We start from the raw sequence: 8,345 nt of genomic DNA, 5'->3' as shown, positions 1-8,345 counted from the left end.
CTGAATAAAACAGAACTCACCGAAGACATGGCTATTGCCGATCTAATAACTGATGCAGACGTAGAAAGACAGAATTTTTAACGTTCCCGCTCCTGATAGAAGTCACATAGTTATAAGAAATAACCTATAACAATAACAAAATGTTCGTAAGCTGTATTAAAATGTTATTGAAATAGTTAAATACGTCTTATCTTTAAACCTCAAGCTAATCACACCACTAAAGTTCACATTTCAAAATGTCGCTAAATTGTAATATTCTAGGTATATGGTAAAACTTCCTAAAGTTTACTATGTGCGTTGCGGAATTGCGGTCGACAGTTTGGCGGGCGAGCGGCAAATTCCCGCGACGTTGTTTGATTTGATTACGATCGCAGACATTTGTATCATGTTCCGGTTTCTTACATACAAAGCACTTAATAACAGTGGTATCTAGTTGCAATTTGCAGAAAAATGATATTTAAGGTGTGTTTAAAACAGCATGCCTTTCGAATAAGAATTTTCCATAAAACTATTTCCAAAACATGTCCCATTACATACATTACTCAATGAAAATCGTTGAAAATTGTATGTGGAAAGCTTAACCGGGGAATCCTATCAGTTATCACAATTGTTTTATACTGTCACATTAAATAAATCTCAGTATATTATTTTACCAAGTATGTATAAATATATATAGAACGGTGAAATGATTGATTATTCTTGGTCAATCGAATGTTCTTATATGTACACAGAGACATATTGATAAATAGGTAGGTACTTACGTACTAATAATACACATTGTCATATAGGTATATATAGTATGTCACCTTACTTCAGCACTCGGCAGCCATTTGCTTACAAAATTAGAATGTAAAACTATTAATATCATTTGATAGAAACACTCTTACTATACAGTCAACACGGGTAATATCTTAACGTGGTATTTTTTCGATTAATATAAAAATACAACGATGATATTATGAAATAATAGAACTCACCGAGTATTATGTTTATTATAAACGAGCACACGATTTCAGCGCTTATTACGTAGGGAACTTCGCGTTCGCCGTAATGAATACATGAGCACCGATGTCAGTCACAAAACGTTTCGATTGGTTTAAATTAAATCCCCCGCCATATTCCAGCCAATCATAGGCACGGCGTTAGCTTTATTTTTTGTTTATACTACAATACCTAGCTACGTTGTCATATCGCATCTACGCACACGTTCACAAAAAGAACTGTTTTCATTTTTCGAACTATACGTCTGATATACTATTTTGCACTCTATGGAAAGGAACAATAGTGTTCTAGACTGAATGCTATTTTTCGGTTTGACTTTGGAGTGAGCGAATGACGGACGAGCGAGTGCGGGAGCGATTCAGTCAGTCAGTCATTTCATTTGTATTGTAATGGCGAAGCGATCTGTCGGTGCGGATGAGAAAGTAATTTACATTGAAGAACCGAAATTAACGTTACTGCAGTTTGTTAAAATATAGACAAATTGAAACTGCCTCGTATTCCGGCATCGTAAAGTGTCACGTGTACATAAAAATCAAAGTATTTACAAGTTACGAACGGCTGTGAATAGCAATGAACATTTTCTTGCATATGTGCAGTGAATAAAGAATTACAATCCTCACGGTTGTTCGTGGTGCATAAGTTTACCGGGCGTGGATCAGCTGTCATGTTTTTAATTGATTTATTTCGTCTAAACGTTCTGTGTTGTCATAAATCATAACCTCAATCGAGTCTCTTTGTGAATACGTCGAACTGTACTCAACGCCTGGTGCGACATCTAATACGCAAGTTCAATTTATTAATCATATATGATTCAACGGGAGTATCAAATGAACAACGGGTTTAGTACAGGAGAAGAAGATTCTAGAGGTAATTCAGACCAAATATGTTGCCTTGTGGATGACGGTGATCGGTGCAGACGGTCAGCGGGCAACGCTTCGTACAGCAAGCGCATACAGAAGACTGTCGCACTCAGGAGGCTCAAACTTAATATCGACGGTCAGGTATGTACTGACGTTGTTTTATGTCCCCCCAAATTGACATTCACAAAACACGTCTTTTCGGTAGCTACGTGAACCACGCACTGAGCACACACAATTACACTTTCTTCCATCTCTAAATATGGCATTTATGAAAATAAAAAGTATATTGACATGCTTAATATATTGAGTTTTTTGCTTTCCTATTCCAGGCTAGGCACACATACATCTGTGACTTCCATAAGGCGATGATACAGTGTGCTAGGACGAAACAGAGAAGGCCTAAAGACTCTGAGGATGATAGCAATGAAGCTGAGATGGACTCCCTGAAGTGGATTGGTTTCAGCTGCAGGTGAACACCCTGAGGAGGTACAAGAGGCATTACAAGGTGTCCACCAGGCCAGGACTGAACAAGGCTCAATTAGCTGATGTGAGTACATAAGATTATCTCCAATATGTTACATGTTACATAAGAAAAAAAAAATAATTCAAAACATATTCAGGAACAAATAAAAATAAGAATCAATTATCTTATACATAGCTTTAATTTACAAAAAATATTTTTTTTTCTTTTTAACTAACACATTCTGAATATGATTACAGGCTATCCAGAAACACTTCAAGTCATTGCCAGTCAATGAGAAAGAGATCATGACTTACTTCATCTATATGGTGAAAACAAATGGCAACAAATTAGATCAGAAGAATGGAATGAACTCAGACTCTGTGTAAATAAATTATGTGTTTGTGACTCTCATGTATAGAATATGAAGTGTGTAGTGTCAATATAGCATAAGAGATAACTGCCATGTTTGGTGGTGCATTCTTTTTCAATCTGCATTCTACAATGACACAATTATAGATATATAGATTGAGAATCTACATGAGTGATTTTGAAGTATATTACTTCATGCCAAATAAAGATAACAGAATGCAATGAATTTTGAGAATGTTGTGGACTGTATAAATGATCTTTCACTTAGTTGTGCTGCAAGTGTCCCTTAGTTTTGACGGAGTACTATTTATTTCCTCTTAGACTAAGTAGAGATTTTTTGTTGTATAAAAATGCAGTGTCAAGATATAATGATTGTTATTTGATGAGGGATATGCAATGCTAATATAATATTGTTAAGGGAGATTATAATAACAGCAAATTGAAATGTAAATTTATTACATTTTATTTAACAGATTATGTTGTATTATTATCAGTCTTCCTCTGATTCTGATGATATTTCTATCCACTTTGATGATCCTTTCTTTGACACCACCTCAGCCGTATGTGGGAGTGATGATATTACTGCAATTAAAAAATAATAATTAGTATATACACATGGTATCCAACCTAATGTATTTTTTATTAATTTATGTTGTTATGTCTGCATTTTATACTGATATCAACATAGACCACACAAGTTATAATAAAGGCTTATACCTACATATATGTCTTGTCCATGGCAGAGTTGGAAAAAGAAAAAATATTGCAAATTAATTCAATACCAATTAATTAAATATATAAATTATCTTATTGTAAATTCTTATAATAAAATCCCCATGAAAAATCATACAGGAAGGACAATTGAACAATAATATTATGATGTAATATTAATACTGAGATTTATATGTGTCACACATTTTCTGAAAAAGGAATCATGCATAAAAGCAGTTCACAGAAGTCTGAAACATCTAGTTGGATATATTATATGTCCTATTTTATGCTTGTAGTAACGGACATTCTTTTTTTATTCAGAATAAAATATATAATCAAAGTTTGAACCAGATTATCTGTGCCAAGGTTTTTAAACTTCATTTTAGAGTTGTGATTTATAAATCTAAAAGTTTATGATGAGCTTTGCCTATATCTTGTGAGAAGTATAACACTGAACAGATATTGATAGGCACTTCTTATCTCAGAAAAGCACAGAAATGGATTATGATTCTAAGAAAGTTATTCATTCAGATAGAGCCACAAGATACATTTAGTTTATCTTTATGCCTCATCACAGTAATATGGATTCGGAAGTTCGTAAAAATGTTTGCGATGTTTAGATGTTTGTCAGAAGTAAACACAGAAACCGCTGAACAGATTTGGATGAAATTTGGCACAAATGGGTAGACAATGTCGTGCATTAACTCACAGGCTACATTTTACCCCGGTAATTTGTTTCAATAGGTAATACTGGCATTTTTAAATATATCTTTTTAAATAGATGGCGCTGTTGTTTTCGAATTGGCGCTATGAACAGTGTTTGAGGGACTTTTATAGCGAGTAGTAAGTTGTAGAAAGGCTTTTCACGCAGACGAAGCCGCGAGCAACACTCCATAAAACATTAATTGAATTTTTTATTTAATTTTATTTTGAGTCTAGTAAGCCAAACAATATAGTGCATAAGGTTAGGGATATTTATTTTGAATTCCCTTATCACTAAAGCAATATATATTTTTAAATATTTTCCCTAACAATATTAATTTTATGACACTGTTGATTAGACATATAATCGTACAATCCCTTAGTACCAGCTTGACACTAGAGAAACATACTGTATGAAAAATCATTGTCTTGTCATAATTTTGTTTATATTATCATAGTCCAATAAATAGCATGTTTCAAGTTCTTAGAAAATAGAGACAATATAGCAGATGTTAAGACATAAGTTTTATCTGTCATTAAAATTAAACTTTAAAAATATCTATACTATTATATAAAACTGAAGAGTTTGTTTGTTTGTTTGAACGCGCTAATCTCAGGAACTACCAGTCCAAACTGAAAAATTCTTTTTGCGTTGGATAGCCCTTTGTTCGTGGAGTGCTATAGGCTATATATCATCACGCTATACCCAATAGGAGCGGAGCAGTAATGGCTAATCTCAGGAACTACCGGTTCGAACTGAAAAATCTTTTGCATTGGATAGCCCTTTATTCGTAGAGTGCTATAGGCTATATATCATCACGCTATACCCAATAGGAGCGGAGCAGTAATGGCTAATCTCAGGAACTACCGGTCCAAACTGAAGAATTCTTTTTGCGTTGGATAGCCCTTTGTTCGTGGAGTGCTATAGGCTATATATCATCACGCTATACCCAATAGGAGCGGAGCAGTAATGGCTAATCTCAGGAACTACCGGTCCAAACTGAAAAATTCTTTTTGCGTTGGATAGCCCTTTGTTCGTGGATTGCTATAGGCTATATATCATCACGCTATACCAAATAGGAGCGGAGCCGTAATGGTTAATCTCAGGAACTACCGGTCCAAACTGAAAAATTCTTTTTGCGTTGTATAGCCCTTTGTTCGTGGAGTGCTCTAAGTTATATATCATCACGCTATGACCAATAGGAGCGGAGCAGTAATGGCTAATCTCAGGAACTACCAGTTTGAACTGAAAAATTCCCCCGCTGCATCCGTCTGCCTGAACGTCTTAAACTCAAAAACTACCCAACGTATTAAGATGAAATTTGGTATGGAGACAGTTTGAGACCCTGCGAAGAACATAGGCTCCCGGGAAACTACTACTTTTATAATGGAAAACTTTAGCCTGAAAAACTTAAAACGCGGGCGGAGCCGCGAGCAAAAGCTAGTAATTTAATATATGTAAAATAATATTGGAGGGCAAATGCATTATTGTAGAGTAAATCTCGCAAGTTAGGAGTGCAGTTCATTTTGATTAAATTTATAAATAAATATGTTTTGCCCATAATAATAACCAATGAATGTTCCATTAGTTCAAAACAAAAGGTAATGATTACATATTTGTATCCAACTGTATATAAAACGAATTTAAGGTTTTAAAACAAAAAATTATCAACCATAAAACTTTTTACATTTCCCTATTACAATGTTTTTGGTCTAGTACAAACATCTTGAATTTTCGTTAAGAAACTTGTAAATGAATATTTTTATTTCTTTTATATTTGAAAATGTCAACTCACCATCATATTTGCTACACTCTTCATCATCTATTGATTCTGCATCATCATCATCCGACATAGTTTCATCATTTTACTTAGATCATCGACATTGTAATTCTTAAGGCGGATATTTAAATCCTTTTTGCTAAGCGCCAGCATGTGTTCAGTCGTTATTGTATCTGCAAAATTGATCTTAGCCCTTTTCTGTCTGTAAAATTTTTCATAAAAATTTACATATGAGAGTTTATTAGCGTAGTTTCATGGACATTAGACATTTTTGATTTAATGTGAGAATGCAGGAATACACAGGAATTTTGTGAGATTGTAAATAGCGCCCACTATAATATCTATGTTAGAAATGACTAACTGCGCATGTGATTCTAGCATCCATTCATAAATTTACTTTAGAATGTTTAATTTACGAGAATCAATTTTGAATAAGCTTTTAATAATGTTTTAAAAAATAAACAGTATTTCTCCCAATAAATAAAAATCATTTCAGATTTAAATTGGTTAATATACATATAAATTTATAAATGTTTATTGTACATAAATATTATTTACCTCAAGTTATCATCAGAGGCAATAGCTTTTTTCACAATATCAACATAGTCCTTGCATTTTTCAGCTGCTTGAGTGATGGCTTTATGAACAATTTTAGAGTTGAATATTGCAGATCCTGTAAGATCCAATAGGCATACTTCTTTGTATTGATTCATGCCAACTACAAGCAATCCTCCTGCAGTGAATACTCCTTCTTCTGTGTTGCTGATGCACACAGATTCCTCAATAAAGTTAGGGTCTGATAGTAAAATACTGAAATCAGATAACAGTAATCATTAATATGACACAAAATGTAGGCCTTTTGTAATTTTTGAGCTTATTTTAAGAATGTACATAAAGCTTATCTCAAATTATAACACCTATATTTGACATATAGAATTAAATCCACATTGTGTAGGTAAAATTAATAACTTCTTAACATAGTTTTATTAAAGTGCAAATTTATTAGGACATTATTTTTTTAAAGTGCCCAACAAAAATACTTATATTAATATCATACTCACTCTCCATTGTATATTGAGTATGTAGTACACACTGGATAATGATAGAGCACAGTAGGTATTGGATCCTTCTCACTGAGTGTATGAAAGATAATACTATCACCACTGCGAAGTCAGGCCGCCTGAAGTGAGCCAGAGAAGTGAGAGATGCAATACTGGCACATTCAATTACATTACCATCATGGTTTAATACTTTTATGTCCACTCTCAGTGACCACACCTGGAATTATTAATTAATTTTATTGAGTTTCAAGTTTTATTTTTGTGTTCATTGATTATGAAAAATGCCTCAATATCAATCAATTAATAATAATTTTATTTTATACTACAGATATTATAAGTATAGATAAGGCAACAAATATTTCAGGCCCCATAAATATTATAAACTAGCTTTTGCTCGCGGCTTCGCCCGCGTGAAGGTGTTTTCCAGGATAAAATTCCACTGTTTGATAAAAGTCTTGCTACATATTTTCCCGGTACTTATAGGTTCAAACTAATTTTATCCCCAATCTATAATTTCAGTTCAATCAGTCGAAAATCTAAGAACATTTATACAAACTTTCATCCCTATTTTATCCCCTTAAGGGTAGAATTTATCAAAATCCTTTCTTAGGGGATGCCTACGTCATAGTAGCTTTATGCATGTAAAGTCTTAGCCCGATCCGTCCAATGGTTTGGGCTGTTCCTTGATATATCACTGTCAGTCACCTTTGAGTTATATATTATATTAACAACTGAAGTTAGCTAAAATTGAGTTTCTCGAAGCCGACCACTATTTATGTACTATGTATTTTGAGACTATGCAATTTTGTCGCGTTCGCGTTTCACTTTCACTTTTGTTGAGTTTCAGAACGCGATATTAGATCCTCCAACGCGCACGCGAATTTGAACTTTATGCAGCGGTAATAAATTACAAATTGACTCTACGTATTAGTTAGAAAACGTTTGTATGGGAAATAGAAAAATGCTGTTTTGAGGATTTTCCCGGCAATTATTCGAATTTTTCTCACCTTTAAATCTTCCCTAGACCTCCACGAATAATTCAAGACCAAGATAAGATAAATCCGTTCAGCCGTTTCTCGAGTTTTAGCGAGACTAACGAACAGCAATTGATTTTTATATATATAGATGAAAACCTGCATATTTTATCATTTTGAATCTTCCACAAGCCCAATTCTTTTTACGGCTGGTGAAGATAACAGCTGGTTCTACACACTCATATACCAACCCCTTCTCTCAAAATAACAGAAATTTTCATACAATAAATGTACCCCTATTGATAGATGTTTTTATTACTTTTATTGAAATACAATATTATCCAATTACAATGGCCCTATGGCCATGCACCGCGAAAGCTGCCATGCACTCAGAAACAGACTTATTATCACAGCTTTGTTCC

The 8,345-nt window shown here is 33.7% G+C and overlaps 2 pseudogenes; one reads left to right on the top strand and one right to left on the bottom strand.

Moving 5' to 3' along the window:
* Window positions 1-1,351: 1,351 nt before the first annotated feature.
* Window positions 1,352-3,169, top strand: LOC119191773 (annotated as a pseudogene).
* LOC119191774 lies at window positions 3,134-7,166 on the bottom strand (annotated as a pseudogene).
* Between the last annotated feature and the right edge of the window lie 1,179 nt (window positions 7,167-8,345).

The sequence above is a fragment of the Manduca sexta genome, unplaced genomic scaffold, assembly GCF_014839805.1.
Source record: "Manduca sexta isolate Smith_Timp_Sample1 unplaced genomic scaffold, JHU_Msex_v1.0 HiC_scaffold_1903, whole genome shotgun sequence".
Lineage (NCBI taxonomy): Eukaryota > Metazoa > Arthropoda > Insecta > Lepidoptera > Sphingidae > Manduca > Manduca sexta.
The sequence above is the reverse complement of the archived record's forward strand: the minus strand, read 5'-3'. Positions and strand labels throughout refer to the sequence as shown.